This window comes from Leopardus geoffroyi, chromosome B3 (assembly GCF_018350155.1).
Source record: "Leopardus geoffroyi isolate Oge1 chromosome B3, O.geoffroyi_Oge1_pat1.0, whole genome shotgun sequence".
Lineage (NCBI taxonomy): Eukaryota > Metazoa > Chordata > Mammalia > Carnivora > Felidae > Leopardus > Leopardus geoffroyi.
Window position 1 is genome coordinate 50773362 of NC_059337.1, and position 16954 is coordinate 50790315.

At 41.2% G+C, this 16954-nt stretch overlaps 1 protein-coding gene and 1 long non-coding RNA gene across 7 annotated transcripts in view; one reads left to right on the top strand and one right to left on the bottom strand.

The window, feature by feature from the left end:
- Positions 1–15653, bottom strand: part of LOC123582996 — a 68012-nt gene extending 52359 nt beyond the window's left edge. Inside the window, exons 1-2 of one of the 4 annotated variants that reach the window (XR_006704687.1) lie at positions 15482–15653; positions 5992–6109 (exon numbers count right to left, since the gene is read on the bottom strand). This is a non-coding gene — a long non-coding RNA (uncharacterized LOC123582996). The remainder of the gene's footprint in view (positions 1–5991; positions 6110–15481) is intronic. The other 3 variants (XR_006704688.1, XR_006704689.1, XR_006704686.1) reach the window with 3 other exon arrangements.
- Positions 15654–15753: 100 nt separating this feature from the next.
- Positions 15754–16954, top strand: part of WDR72 (WD repeat domain 72) — a 229147-nt gene continuing 227946 nt past the window's right edge. The window contains exon 1 of one of the 3 annotated variants that reach the window (XM_045449695.1): positions 15754–15826. The gene's annotated coding sequence lies outside the window, so the exon portion shown is untranslated. Of the gene's footprint in view, positions 15980–16954 lie in introns of all 3 variants that reach the window. The other 2 variants (XM_045449696.1, XM_045449694.1) reach the window with 2 other exon arrangements.

Consider the following 16954-nt stretch of genomic DNA (forward strand, 5'->3'; position numbering starts at 1 on the left):
ACCATTTTCTTAACACTGTGCTGTGTGTGCTGTGTGTTTATGATCAGACTAACTTTTACAATATCCTTGAGGTCAATAAAGCTTTGGCCCCAATCCAGTCCCAAGGCGAAAGCCACACATTTCACATTTTTCATTCAATAGTATTTTTAGCTACTGCTATGGACTGAATGTTCATGTCCTTCTAAAATTCATACACTGAAGCTTAATGCCCAAATCAGTGGTCTTCAGGAGGTTGATTAGGTCATAAGGGTGCAATTCATGAATGGAATTTGTCCTCATAAAAGAGACCCCACACTTTGCTAACACTTTCCACCACGTGAGGTTACAGCTAGAAGGCACAGTTTATGAATCAGGAAGTGCACCCTCATCTGGCATCAAAATATGCTAGCACCATGATCTTGGATCTTTCAGCCTCCAGAACTGTAAGAAATAAATATTGTTTATAAACCACCCAGTCTACGGTATTTTTTATAGGAGCCCAAGTAGACTAAGATGGCTACTAATTTATTTCAGTTGTTGATTACTGCCTTAAATGTCAATCGTTTTTTTATGGCCATGACTTTGAGGTTGACTGGGCTCAGCAGGATAATTCTACTGCTTTGCTTTGGATACCTCATGAGGATGCCATCAGATGTTGTCCCAAGTTGGAGTCATTTAGTTAGAGTCTGGAATTGGCCCTCTCTTCTTCTCGTTGTAGCATCAGATCTCAGAGCCTCTCCTTTCCACATGGTTTCTCCAGGTGGTCTCTTCATGCATCTCTCTGGCATAGTAATTACACTTTTTCCATAGAAGCTCAGTACTCCCCAAAGTGCCCAAGTGGAAACTATCAGACCTTCATAGGCTTAGATCCAAATGGCAGAGCGAAACTTCTGCTATCTTCTATTAGTTAAGAAATCACAGAGTTGAGCCATATTCAAGATGGTGAGAAATAAACTAACTCTCAATGGAGGGGTGACAAAGAATATGCTGCCATATTTAGTCCACCACAGATCATAATGGTTTTAACATGACTTGAAAGTATTTTTCTAAGTTTGTCACTTGCCTTTTAAATTTGCTTACAATGGGTCTGATGCATAGTTTATTTTAAATTATACACAGTAAAATTTATCAGTATTTTTGTAGATGACTTCAGCTTCTGGCCCATACACAGACTGCTTTTCTCAAATGAAAAACAGGGTTTGTATGGGGTAAATGGGTGGATGGAATACAAATGACCTTTCATTTTCTTGATAGTATTTTTGTATTTTTTAAAGGCAATAAATGTGTATGATTTGTATGTTTCTATTACAAAAACAGAACAGAAAAAAAGACAAGTATAGACAGGAGGAAGAGATGAAAAAGTAGAAGATGTGGAGGAGGAAGAAATATGACAAAGAAATGCCACACCAAAGTTTTAAAATACTTACTCAGAGGGGCACCTGAGCAGCTTAGTCAGTTGGGCATTTGACTTTAGGTCAGGTCATAATCTTGTGGTCCGTAGGTTTGAGCCCCATGTCAGGCTCTGTGCTGAGAGCTCAGAGCCTGGAGCCTGCTTTGGATTCTGTGTCTCCCTTTCTCTCTGGCCCTCCCCCCACTCATGCTCTGTCTCTCTCTCTCTCAAAAATAAACATTAAGACATTTTTTTAATATTTACTCAGAAAATTTTGCAGTTTCATTCCATTAACTTCTAAATTTTTAATTCATTTAGAATTTATTTTTAAGATTTGAATTAGGAACTAACTTTAATATTTTTTATACATGGTTAACTGGTAAGATAAGTTTAGTTATTTATTTTATTATTCAACAAATTTTATTAAGCATCTACTATGTCCTAAGCACTCTGGGTATAATAGTGAAAGAATCTGATTGAGTCACTACCATCATGCATCTTACAATAACCCAATGGGGAAAAATAAGTAAATAAGCAATGGATGTGTAATCACAATTTTGACATGTGCCATTAAAGGGAAAAGAATGGGGAAAAAGAGGTAAATAGTAGAGTGGAAGAGAAACCTAGAACAAACAGGGCATCATCATGAGGTGGGAGCAGAGAAGACTGACGAACCAGAGAGAGTGAAATTAATCAACAGAGGAGAGTGGGGAAAATGGAAAGTGATCTGGATTATTTCTGAGGATGGAAGGTTGAGAACTGAGGGAAGTATATATTATCCATAGATTGAACTGGATTCAAATAAAGGGATCAAAACATGAAAGACAATTCAAAGGAAACAACTGCTTAGGATGAAAGCTAGGATTCACTTCAAAATGACATTATGCAGAATTGCCAAATGCAATGCAAAGTCAAAAGCAAATGATTTCAAAGTCATATCCTTTCTCTGGTATTTGTACATCACCTTACATCGTATCAGTTAAAATACACATGTGGTGTATCATTTACAAGTATCTTCTGTTCAGTAGGTTGCCTTTTGTTTTGTTGATGGTTTCCTTCATTGCGTGAAAGCTTTTTATTCTGATATAGTCCCAATAGTTTATGCTTTTGTTTTCCTTACCTTATGAATATCTAGGAAAATGTTGCTACAGCCAATGTCAAAGAAATTACTGCCCGTGTTCTCCTCAAGATTTTTATGGTTTCAGGTCTCACATTTAGATCTTTAATCTGTTTTGAGTTTATTTTTGGATATGGTGTTAGAAAAGAATGAGATCTTATTATTTGTGACAAAATGGATGGACCTACGGGTATTATGCTAAGAGATATAAATCATACTGAGACAGACAAATACCATATGATTTCATTCATATGTGGAATCTAAAAAGCAAAATGGTATTGAGGAAGGCACTTGTTGGGATGAGCACTGGGTGTTGTATATAAGCGATGAACCACAGGAATCTACCCCCAAAACCAAGAGCACACTGTAAACACTGTATGTTAGCCAATTTGACAATAAATTACATTAAAAAAATAAAAAGCAAAACAAATGAATAAACAAACAAAAAGCAGAATCAGTCCTGATGGTTGCCAGAAGGAAGGGTAGGGTGATGGGCAAAATGGGTGAAGGAGACTGGGAGATACAGACTTCCAGGTACGGAATGAAAAAGTCATGGAAATAAAAGGCACAGCATGGGGAATATAGTCAGTGACATTGTAATAGTGTTGTATGGTGACAGATGGTAGCTACATTTGTGATGAGCATAACATACAGAGTTGTGAAATCACTATGTCATACACCTGAAACTAATGTAACATTGTGTGCCAACTCACATAAAATAATTAAAAATGAAGAAAAAATAAAACTATTGCATAACAAAATGGTACATTAAAAAAATATGTATGTATGGAGTTTGTTGAAGAAACACTATCCAAACATAAGGTATTGTTGCTGTTATAAACTGGAGTTCAGTTTATGAATTGATGGTCTCAAAATAACATATATAGTACTAGGATACTAACTATAGATTACTCTGTTCCTTGACCCTTCCTGGGATGTTAATATAATTAAGTTCTGAGACTTAACCTTCCTTTCATGTCAGAGTGTGCTAAAATCTATGGGACAGTTTTTCTTCTGGAAACTTCCATTTGCTGATGATTAAGTACACAATGTTACAATCATTTATATAGACAGCTGAGCAGAATACACAAGGAGACAGCAAAATCCAAACTGTATCTGGGTTATTCATTCTATAACACTGTCTCAGGTAATTATTTTGCTTTTGCATGAAGCATTTAGAACTTAGAAAATAACTAGGTTTGGTCACTGCTGTAGTAAGAACTTCAAATTGCTTCAATATCTACCATTTTTAAGCTCAAGAATTCTATCATAAAAATATATTTACTTGTCTTTTCTCATTTTTCTTACACTGTAGGCACTTCTAAAACAGGAAGAAAAAAATATATTTGACCTTGAAATCAAGTGTTAGAAAAATAACCTGTCTAAATAATACCTTTTCACCTAAAATATTATATTAAAGGTTGTGCAATGGCACTACTATAATCAAAAATCTGCCATCATTTTTTTAAGCTTCTAGTTTCACAGGCTTGTAACTTCTTTAAAAGTCACCCAAGGATCTTCAACTTCATTTCAGTTCAGAAAAGCACGCACACATATACACCCCACACATACACACTCCCCACACACAATTGGCTATCTGTTCAATTTTCTTTTTTCACACGATTTTTTCCCAACCATTAAGTGCTTAATTTTGATGATATTCAACTTTTCTATCTTTTTTCTTTTCTGGATCATGCTTTTGTGTCATATCTAGAAACTTTAAAGTACAAAGTATGGGTTGAAGTTAACTCACCTTTTCATTTACCTACACATTCACTCATTCATTCATTTATTCATTTAACATATGGATGACAAAAGTTCCAAGACCATTTAATGAAAAGTAGTCCATTACTATTGGATCTCTGGTAAACACCTGGTCTGACTCAACTCAAGCCCAAAGTAGCTCCAAACTGGCCAACTAACAACACAGGGACCAAACCCTGCCCACAATACATAGAGAAAGATATGACTGGACTGAAGGTAAAAGAAGGTCAGCCATTTAATTATCTTTTGTCTAATTTCTCCATTTAATTGTCTTTATACCTTTAAAAACAAATCAATTGACTGTGTATGTACAGGTCTGTTTCACTACCCTCTACTTCATTTCACTGATATCTCTTTCTTTTCACCACTACCATTATAGTATAGTATGTTACGGTAGTTTGATAATAAGTTTTGAAACCAGAGAGTCTGCATCCTCCAAATTTGTTCTTTTTCACAATTGCTGAATTCTAGTTCCTTTGTCTTTTTACATAATTTTTAGAATCAGTTTACCAATATACATGGAAATACTTATGCAAATTTGATTGGGATTACATCAATACTGTAGTTTGGGAAAATGTTTATAATATTGAGTGTTTCCCTAGATGTATATATGGCTATATCAGAGTTTGTATATTCACTAGTTGAAGGATATTTGAGTTATTTCCTTTTATGAATAAAGCTGCAATAAAGCTTTGCATACAGGATTTTATTTTTACTTTCCCGCACAACCAGTAGACTTTTTGATATAAGTCCTTTTTTTTTAATATGAAATTTACTGTCAAATTGGTTTCCATACAACACCCAGTGCTGATCCCAACAGGTGCCCTCCTCAATGCCCATCACCCACTTTCCCCTCCCTCCCACTCCCCATCAACCCTCAGTTTATTCTCAGTTTTTAAGAGTCTCTTATGGTTTGCCTCCCTCCCTATCTTTTCCCCCCCCTTCAAGAGATACGTCCTTTATTTCTGTTAGATTTCCTTCTGTTATTTCTTTGATCTATCATTTCCACTCTAACTTTCCACTGTTCTTTTCAGAATGACGAGTAGTGTGTTGGGACTCCTAGATTAACTTCTAGTTTTCTTTTCTTTCCCATTGTTAATCTCTTTATCTTTGTCATTTACTTTCAGAAAGATTGACTTAGCTTTATTTTTCAACCTTTCCATTAAAACATATACATTTTAGGACTTCTGGGGAAGATGGCAGAGTAGGAAGATCCTAAGCTCATCTTGTCCCATAGATACAACTAAACAACACCCACATCAGTGTAAATAAGTCAGAAAACAAGCTGAAGACTGGAAGAATAGAATAGATTCTCCATAACAAAATGTAGAGAAGAGGCCACGTCAAAGAAAGTAGGAAGGGCAGAGATACACATTCAGGAGCTAAAAGGAGCTATGTGACTGTCCACAGGGTGTAGGGTCATTGCAGGCACAGAGAGGGGAGAGAGACACTCACACCAAGCACGCCAGGCACAGAGAACCTGCACAGGGGAGACAAATCCTCATAACATTTGGCTTTGAAACCATACGGCTTAATTTTGTGAGTTCTGACAATCAGCAAGGCTTAACAACTGGAACTTTAAATATCAGTTAGCTTGGCTATCTAGAGGTTGGAGATCAATAGGATTCTGAGTTACTGCCCTTAAAGAGACAGCACAATAAACAGCCCCACCAAGATACAGCATAGTATCAGCCATCTGACAAATGCCAGGGGTGTACGGGAAGAAGATTTATTTACTAACCTCAGAGCACATGTTGGAGGGGCATGCCTCTTTAGGATTCTTCTCCAGGAACAAAGGAGCTGGCCAGTTCCATTTGCCTCCCACAGTTCCATTTGCCTCAGCCTAGACACAGGGACACCTGCAGGAACAAGCGTAATACCAATACTATCCACCTAATTTGTTAACAGTGCACCCCATCCACTCCAACATGGGAAACCTCACTCAGGGGGACCGTAAGACCCCTCCCACAGCAGACCATCGTGGACCTTGCAGGTATCCCACAACTGGTCTCTGCATTCTACTGGGGACTCACCCCCTACATTCTTGTAGCAAGAGTTTTCTAAAGAAGCTCCAGATCTCCTCCCACAACAGACATGCATAAACCTTGTTAACACACATGTTCCACCTCTATACTCTCCAGTGGACCTGCCTGCTCTAATACATCCTTGGCCAAAGCCTATCCAAATTGGTGTCACAAGCCTGGCAGAGCGCAAGTATCTCCAAAGGGGCCAGCACCACTCTGAAGACACTTCTGCTCTGGGGTGAGGGGAGGATAACCACACACACACCAGTCCAACAGTGGCCCCAGCAGTGGTGTGGGGGAAGACATCTGGTCTGGTCTGACTGTAGGCCCTGCCCACCAACAAAAGCTTCTCACAGCATAACACAGGGAAAGTGCTCTGTAGTCCAGTATTATTGGATCTCTGGTAAACACCTGGTCTGACTCAACTCAAGCCCAAAGTGGCTCCAAACTGGCCAACTAACAACACAGGGACCAAACCCTGCCCACAATATACAGAGAAAGTTATTGCAGATGACTGGACTGAAGGCAAAAGCAGGTCAGCTAAAACATCAGAGTGCACACATCACAAATAGAGGACACCCGTGAAGAATCAGGGTCTGTTGAACAGAAGACTGCAGAGTAATACAGGACCTCTTCTTCATAATGCCACTACTTGCAAGAGGAGGAGATGTATCTGACTTTCCTAACACATAGAAACAGGCACAGAGGGTTAGACAAAATAAGGAAACAGGAATATGTCTCAAATCAAAGAACAGGACAAAATCACAAGAGAGCTAAATTAAATGGAGAAATAAAATATGCCTGATATATAATTTAAAGTAATGGTTATAAAGAGACTCACTGGACTGGAGAAGAGCGGAAGACTTCAGTGAGACCTTCAAAAAGTGATACAAAACAGAAAATAGTCAATCATATGTAAATAACTCAAATTAAAGATACACTAGATGGAATAAATAGTAGACTAAAGAAGCAGAAGAACAGATACAAGACCTTGAGGACAAAGTAATAGAAAACCATCAAACTGAACAGGAGAGAGAAACAAATAAAATAAAAATGAAATTAGACCGAGGGAACTCAGTGCCAACATCAAGCACAATAACATTTGCATTATAGGGTTTCCAGGAGAAGACACAAAAAAGGGGTAAGAAAATTTATTTGAAGAAATAATAGCTGCAAACTTCCTGAATCTGGGGAGAGAAACAGAAATCCAGATCCAGGAGGCACAGACAGCCTCAACAAAATCAACCCAAGGAGGTTCACACCAAGTCACAAAGTAATTAAAATGGCAAAAAGTAGTGATAAAAAGAATTTTAAAAGCAGCAAGAGAAAACAGTTACATACAAGGGAAACCCCATAAGGTCATCAGCTGATTTTTCACTGGAAACTTTGCAGGTCAGAAAAGAATGGCTTGACATATTCAAAGCACTAGGAAAAGAAGAAAGAAAACACACACACACACGCACACACACACACGCACACACACAACTCATACACGCACATACACAAAACACCTGCAATCAAGAATAAGAATACTTGGGGCGCCTGGGTGGCACAGTCGGTTAAGCGTCCGACTTCAGCCAGGTCACGATCTCGCGGTCCGGGAGTTCGAGCCCTGCGTCGGGCTCTGGGCTGATGGCTCAGAGCCTGGAGCCTGTTTCCGATTCTGTGTCTCCCTCTCTCTCTGCCCCTCCCCCGTTCATGCTTTGTCTCTCTCTGTCCCAAAAATAAATAAACTTAAAAAAAAAAAGAATAAGAATACTCTATCTAACAAGGCTATCATTCAGATAGAAGGACAAAGAGTTTCCCAGACAAACAAAAGTTAAAGGATTTCATTACCACTAGACCAGCCCTATGAGAAATATTAAAAGGGACTCTGAGTAGAAAGGAGAGATGGTAAGTAGGAATAAGAAAAGTTGGAAGCACAAACACAATAAAATTAAGTGTATATGTAAAAATAAGTCTAGGGATTCACAAAATAAAAGGATGTAAATAAAGTATGACACCATATACCTACACTGTATGTTTACTCCATACAGAGTGGCTGTACCAGATTGCATTCCCATCAGCAGTACACAAAAGATCCTCTTTCTCTGCATCTTCACCAACATCTGTTGTTGCCTGAGTTGTTAATGTTAGCCATTCTCACAGGTGTGGTATCTCACTGTGGTTTTGATTTTTATTTCCGTGATGATGAGTGACATTGAGCATTTTTTCATGTGTGGTTGGCCATGTGGATGTCTTCTTTGGAGAAGTGTCTATTCATGTCTTTTGCCCATTTCTTCACTGGAATATTTGGTTTTTGGGTGTTGAGTTTGATAAGTTTTTTATAGATTTTGGACATTCAATTTTATTTTGAGAAATGTTTCTAATGTCCTGCATGAGGTTATATACCTAGCTGTCATTATTCGTACAGCTGATGGCATTGAAGCACTGGGATCTTCTTCACTAAGTAGATTTTGTCCCAAGCCCCTCATTTTTCAGTACTCACCATTAGTTAGGCAGAGTCTGGAGTCAATCCTTGGGTAGGATTGTTCAGAAAGGTAAACAAGCTTAATAAGCATTTTATCATGGATAGAAACAGAACCCTGGGAGAGCATTAGGAGTGGATGAGAATAATTACCTCTTCTTGAGGGCTCAGATAAGGACACAAAGAGGAATCATCACTAAAACTGGATTTCAAAGTAAGAAGAGGCAAATTGATTGAAATGTGTGGGAGGCACAGATGGCACAGAAAAAAGCATTTGCAGGAAGAAGTGTCTGTACAATATCAAGGAAGTTTGGAAGAACATGGTCCATTTTGTAGCAGTTAGGGGCTCAGTGCTATAATGTTGGATCAGGGCAGAGAGCCAGCATGAAAAGCTGGTTTAAAAAGAAAGGCCAGAAGGCCATTGCTACTCCCTGAAATCCTGGAATAAGACCCTCACCTCCAGGTTGGCTACTCTCCCTGAGAATCCACCTGCTATCTACCTGGTCAATTGACTACAAGGTCAATGTGACAAAGGCTGGCTTGGTAGAGGACTTTGAGAAGAAGTTTAATGTCCTGAAGATTCCTGTGCCATAGGATAAATATACTGTCCAGGTGGATGCTGAAGAAAAAGAAGATGTGAAAAGTTGTGCTGAGCTTTTGTCTCTCTCAAAGGCCAGGATTGCAGAATATGAAAAAGAGCTGGAGAAGATGAAGAACATAATTCCATTTGATCAGATGAGCATTGAGGACCTGAATGAAGTCTTCCCAGAAACCAAATTAGACAAAAAGAAGTATCCCTACTGGCCTCACAAGCCAATCAAAAATTTATAAACTTGAATTGGGGAGAAATCTCTGGCCCTTGTATTATAAATTCTGGACATTAAAAATAATGATATGGTAAAAACAAAAACAAAAACAAAAACAACGCCTCGCCATCGTAAGGGTCTGTTGTACAAACACACTCCAGGGTAACGCTTTTTCACAGAAAGAACAAATGTCATTTGTACGAAAAAGCAATGGGTTTCAGCACAAACTTAATACTTTCAGAACACTACAGTGATAGTAATCATCTACTTTCAGCAAGAGGGACTCCTTTTAAATAAGGAAAAAGACTCACGTTAATTAGCAAATGTAGCCACTGGATCAATCAATCTGCAGCACCAAAATGACAAAGTCTAGTGCTTATGGACACTGGGGACAGAGGGATCTGCCACCCTCAGCACACGGCTGAGAGACCCAGGTTTCTGGCCTGGACCTTGACAAGGCCTGTGTGTCCAGAGGGAAGAGCTTATCAAGGAAAAAAAAAAACTGTCTAATCAAAAACTCTTTAAGGGACAACCTGAAAAGCACTACAGAAGGTATAGAAGATTTTCCGTACCATGCATGTGCAGAGAAGCCCTGCTAAAGCTCATGTTCTCCCTCTAAAGCCAACATGGGGGGACATGCTGTGGCGTCTATGAGATCAATAGCGGCGCGCTGCTCTGCCAGGATTTTGATTCACTACCTGGGCAGAATTTCACATAAACATAATCTAGTTTACCTAACCTACTGTACATAGATAAACTCATTAAACAATTAGTCCTCGAACTATTGAAGGTGGGCAGGTTTGCACTGGAAGAAGCAGGTGTTGTTCCTCCTCTGGGAACACATGCCTCCAGGTTCTGCTACTGAGAACTGCGTTCAGGGGACTCTACCATTGTCACCGCATCCAACAGCGCTGGGAGAAACAGCTGAAAAATATTTTTCTTTCTCCTTTTCTTTTTTTTTTTTTTTTAGTATATAGAGCCCCTTATCTTTTTTTTTTTAATTTATTTATTTATTTTGAGAGAGAGAGAAAGAGAGCAAGTGGGGGAGGAGCAGAGAGATAGGGACACAGGGAATCCCAAGCAGGCTCTGCGCTGTCAGCACAGAGCCTGATTTGAGGCTCAGTCTCATGAACTGAACCAACTATGAGACCATGACCTGAGCCAAAATCAAGAGTCAGACACTTAATTGACTGAGTCACCCAGAGGCCCCTAAGCCCTTTATCTTTTAAATGTTAAATTTAAATGTTTGTTTGCTTCACTTAATCTGTACTAGTCAATTTATTTCAATTCTATCACTTGCTACTTGTATCTAATGACATATCATTTAGCAACTTTGGTCCTCAATGTTCTCATCTATAAAAGAGAGGTAGTATCTGCCTGCATCAGTCAGGGTTTTTAGTTTGTGTGCAAGAGGAAGCAATTAACTGGTAATCTAAGCAGAAAAGGATTTTGTAAAAGGATACTAGATCTGTCTCAGAAAATGGAAAACTAAGTTTAGATATTATGGAGTCATGACAAAATCCAAAATCAGACCACAGCACTTTACTATGGAGGCACCACTGCCCACCAGCACCCGGCACAGACCTTGGTCCCTCTGCTTCCCGCCACTGGATGCTGCTGCTGGAAGCAAGGCACTGCTGCCTCTGGAAACCAGATGTGGCTGTGGTGTTGCCACCTCCCTCCATCAGGATGTATTTTGACAGGTGCTATGTAACAAATCATCACAAAACTTGGTGGCTTAAGAACAATAAGCATTTATTGTGCTTGAGGACCTGTGAGTCAGGATTCAAGAGTGGCTGAACTGTATGGGTCTGCTTCAGGGTATCTCATGAGGGTGCAGTTAAGATGTCAGCTGGGACTGGAGGATCCATCTCTAAAATGGCATCCTCAAATGAGGTGGCTTCAGCTCTTCAAGGGCTGTTGGCAGAAGACCTCAGCTCCTAATCACGTGGACCTTTCCATAGAGTTGCTTGAATATCCTAACAACATGTTAGCTGAGAGAGTGATTCAAGGGACAGTGAGAATAAGGGGAAAATTATGTCATTTTATGATGTACATTTGATATTTACTCTCCATCATTCCTACCACATTCTATTGTTAGAAGCCTCACTAAATACAGCCCAGACTCCAGGGGAGGGTAATTAGGATCCACCAAAGGGGTGGGGGGGGGGGGCGGGGAGAATCATAGAAGTTTTGGACATACATTAAAACCACCACAAGGTATTTCACAGAACTGGCCAAACCATTTCCCTCCTACATTCTTTCTATTCATATTTATATTATAATATGTCAGAGAATGTATTCTGATTTGAAGTTAAATTACCACACACCCTCCAGGGCTATTTATTTTATCTAGTAAAAATCTGTCAGTGCTTAAAAAGGAGAGAGCATTGCGCTGGATGGCATCTTATCACCAAAGAAACACATTTCAACTGTAAATGAAATATTTGTCCTTTTGTTCAAACACCTGAATCCTACAGTATAAATATTAATAGACATCAGTGCCTGGGTATCCTTATTGATGCGGTGGAAGGAAAGGGAATTTTGTAATTTAAGGCACTTTGCTGAGAGCACAAAAAAATTCTAGTGACACAAGTTGTAAATGTTTTTGGTGGTCAAACAGGTAATAAGATGGTGAAGACTATACGGAGTGGTAAGAACTGTGACATTCAAATTCAATTAAAAACAAACACACAAACAAAACAGCAGCAATACCAGGCTAGCCAAAGGAAACACCTCAAGCCCTTGGCTTGGCTTTCTTCAGCTGCCAGCTTGCTCTTCCTGCAGAGTCTAGAAGGTCTGACTTTCTTTGGAAATTCGGCTTCTGAATTCATTAGTTGTACTTCTTCATTTTATAGACAGAAACCTGAGGAAGGGTACTTTTACTTTCAGGACCCCTTTCTCCATGAAGACTATTAAAAATTATATTTTACAAGGTCAAATAAAAACAATAAACTAAGGTAAGGAGAGACTTCATCCAAAATGACTTTATAAGGGACATATGCAATAGGGAGAAAGCTTTAATCCTTAGATTGGCAAACCTTTCAAAAGTGAGGTGAAAAATGTGTTTTCAGTTCTAGGGAGGGACAAACAATTCTGGAAAGAAAAGGAAGTGGAGAAGTGGGATTAGCCAGAGTGGCATGATCTTACAGTGGAGAAGAGAAAGTTTTATGCAGAGATCAGCATCTTTTCATCTGGTAAGGAGGGGTTTATGCCGGTTCAGGCTGAGAGGAGGTGAAAGTTTGGGGCCTGGGAGAAAAAGAGAAGCCTAACCAAAGTTTGGTCACGTTGAGGTGGCAGGTAGTTTGTCTAGACTGGTTAGTGAGCACATACAGTTCACGGAATCACTTACAATGCATAGAATGGGAATTTGGAGGACCTGTGTCCAGCCTTGTCTTAGATAAACAAGGTAAGTCTTATCAGTAAGGCAAGTATTAAACGTCATTGGGGAAGGAAGATTCATTCCAGTAAACCATTTCCCATTTTCTGGAAAACAAAGAAGTGGGAAGAGTACTTTTACTGTTTTCTAGTATTACAGATTTTGGAAAGTCCAACCCTGTCAGTGACCGTATTGGCATAAAAGCCAATAAATTAGTATTATTAAAACTTTCTTCAACTTAATTTTTTTTCCTTCCCTCCTCCCCATTTTCATAGGTCTTAAAAACATCAAAGGTCCTGATCTGAGACATAGCATGTTTGAGGGCCTTTATGACCACCAAGCAAGTTATGGCACAGCTGATCAGAGGAACCACACTTGCATGTGTGTGAAGACTGAAGAAGAAGGCTCTGTTCAAGAAATGAAATGAAGACTTGTGGAAGGTTGATAGGGATGGAGGTATTAACTCTGAAGTAAAATTCTGCAGACTTAGAAGGCAAGGATAGGTGAGAAAAGTTCATTAAAGAAGTGGGGGCTGATACAGAGAAAGACAGATATCATATGTTTTCATTCTTATGTGGATCCTGAGAAACTTAACAGAAACCCATGGGGGAGGGGAAGGAAAAAAAAAGAGGTTAGAGTGGAAGAGAGCCAAAGCATAAGAGACTCTTAAAAACTGAGAACAAACTGAGGGTTGATGGGGGGTGGGAGGGAGGGGGGGGAGGTGATGGGTATTGAAGAGGGCATCTTTTGGGATGAGCACTGGGTGTTGCATGGAAACCAATTTGACAATAAATTTCAAAAAAAGTAAAAAAAATAAAAATGTATTCTTGGATTCAAAAAAAAAAAAGTGGGGGCTGGGGGTACCTTACCAGTCAACTGCCACATGCATATCATCATGCCATAATATTGATTTATTTATTTTAAGCAATTTTTAAATTAAAAAAAATCAATTAGAGTATAATTGCCATACTAATATCTTATTAGTTTCAGGTGTATATCATAGTGATCTAATATTTTTATACATTGCAAATGATCCCCCCAAATCTAATCACCAACTGCACCATACAGTTATTACAATATTATTGACTATATTCCCTATGCTGCACATGAAATCCCCATGACTCACTTAATCTATAACTGGAAGTTTGTACTTCTTAATTTCCTTCACCTATTTCACCCAACACCCAATCCCTCCCTACTCTGGTAACCAGCAGTTTCCTATATCTGTGAACCTGCTTCTGTTTTGTTTTGTTCATTTGTTTTTTAGATTTCACATGTTAAGTGAAATCATACACTATTTGTCTTTCTGACTTATTTTATTAATTATGTATGTACTATACCACTTTTACTGTCCCCACCCACTGTCCCTATCTACTGTCCTCACCTTTACAGTCAAGCAGGGGAGGCCAATGCAACAAATAATTAATTGCAGTAAGTTGTGGCCAGTGTTATGACACAGGAAGTGAGGTATCTTGGGAACGAACAGCAGAACAGCTAACTTGCAAGCGGGGAAGTGACAATTCTGATGAACTAAGACTGGGAACTAACAAGGCACAGAGGATGATGAAGGTGGGAAGACTGTCCTAGTTAGAGGGGCTTCATGCAGTAAAGTCCAGGATATGTGAAGTCTTCCCTGAGGGGAGACCTAAAAGTTGTGATCTGACACAGACCTGACCATCCCTGAAAAGGGAGTGTGGTTAAAATCTCTCCCTACCAGCTTCCAGGAGCCTTAGAATCCAGGACTAAGCAAGGGCACCTGGGTGGCTCAGTCGGAAAGCTTCAGAATTTCCCTCAGGTCATGAGCTCAGATCTTGAGCTCAGGTCATGATCTAGGGGTTAGTGGGAGTTAGTGGGTTACAGCCTCACCCTGGGCTCTGCAGACAGCTCTGAGCCTGGAGCCTCCTTGGGATTCTGTGTCTCCCTCTCTGTCTCTCCCGCTCACACTCTGTCTCTGTTTCTCTATCAAAAACAAATATTAAAAAAAAAAAAAAAATCCAGGACTAAGTTGCCCACTGGATTTTGTAAGTAAAATAAAATAGCCGAGAAACCTCAGAAAAACAAAACGTCCCTCCCATTTTTCTAAAACATCCAGTCAGTTGTGGTACTTGGTCCACTATCTCATTGCTGGTTAGAATGCTGGTTTCAGTCTTGACTGCTGGTTTTCAATGAAAAACTGAATTTCTCACCCATTCTCTAAACCTAGATTCACTCTCCCTGGAAGGGAGGATGCAGTATTTTAATTTTTTTTATTACATATATTTATTTATGAGGGATAGAGTGAGACAGAGCGCGAGCAGGGGAGGGTTAGAGAGAGAAGGAGACACAGAATCCCAAGCAGGCTCCAGGCTCCTGGCTCTGAGCAAGCTTTCAGCGCAGAGTCCCACGCGGGGCTCAAACTCACTAACGGTGAGACCATGACCTGAGCTGAAGTCAGACACTTAACCCACTGACCCACCAGGCGCCCCAGGGAGGATGCAGTATCGAGCGGACTTCCTTTCACCCCTTCTCCAAGGTCTGCCAGGGCTGGGGCCTGGGGTCTACACCACGTGACCCACCTGGATTTTCCTCACTTCATCTGAACTCCCTCCAACGCTGTAGGGCAGGGCACCTCGGAGGGTGCGGGAGGGCCTGTTCCGGTCGCCGCCGCCACCAACGCGACGGGGAGGGCCGGCGGGACCGCAGGCGGGGTGCGCTGAGCCGGCCGGGCAGCTGCGGCCGGAGGGAGCCGGAGCCCGGCGGGAGCCGGGGGCCGGAGGCGGGAGCAGGGCAGGGGGCCGGAGCCGGGGCGGGGCGGGGCCGGGCCGGGGCGGGGCCGGTCAGTCCTCAGGGCCTCCCCGCTGTCCAGCCGCTCGGCTGCCTGGCTGTCCAGACACCTGCTGCTTCGCCGCCCTGTGGCTCGGGTAGGTTGGGCGTCCCCTGGGCTCGGCTCAGGCTCCTGGGTCCCAGGCGGTGGGTCTCTGACTGCCCACGTCTTGGGCTTGTGCTGCTGCTCGGCTTCCCGCCCTAACTGACCGCGCAGCCTGAGTGTGGATACTGAGGGGCAGGGAAGAAAGGTGAGCGCCCCTAGCACTTGCTAGAACCTCTTATTTTGCTCCAAGTTCTTGCACGTGAAAAATTTTCTGTTCAAACTCTTGTCCAGATGTCGCATCAGTAGTGACCGAAGCCACTCATCTGTCAAATTGGTCCTTTCGTGTGTGTGTGTACTGTGTGTGTGTGTGTGTGTGTGTGTACTGTGTGTGTGTGTGTGTGTGTGTGTGTGTGCGCGCGCGCGCGCGCGCGCTCCAGGGTAGGGGCACGGGTTGGGTTGGTGTGGGCCTCTGTATCCCTACAAGCGGTCCTGGGAGGCGTCTGCTCCTAGAGACATTTAGGGACCCACCATTCACTACTGAGAGAGTTTCTTGGGGCTGGGAAGTAGGACTTCTAAGGAATGGGAGTCGATTGAATCAGTTAAAAAAAAAAAAAGTGTCAGGGCGGGGGAAAAAGATCCGGTGGATGAGAGTCGCGCGGAGTGCCCCCTTGGGGGCTCCAGGCATCTGGCGAAAACTTCCTTGCCGTGCACCGATGGCTGAGACAGTAATAAAGACTGCGGACCCAAGACTTCGCCACTTGCAAAGTTGGACATGTGGCAGGAAGATAAAGCGTCGGGAGGGGGGAGATGTCTGCACTGACAAAAATCTGGAAAACTTGAAGTAGTAGGAATATTCCCTTTGGGGACGGGTGCTTCCTCATTCCGCCCTCCTCATTCATTACAGCATTTTTGTGTGCATTTCCAAACAGTTGACTAAATACAAATAGAACACTATTATATAGGAGCATGAACTTTTTCTTCCTTCCTCTCGAGGTTTTATTCTAAATGAGTTCAAGGTCAACTATTGGAGGCTAGGTCACCAGTTAGAAATACTTTAACCTGAGGAAAGGGTTGGAAACTTTTGTTCCTTTCATCCTCTTTCCCTCCCCATCCCCACCTCCCTTTCCCAGCCTCCCTAAGCCCCCTAACTCTGTCACCCCAACATAAAATGCACTAACCC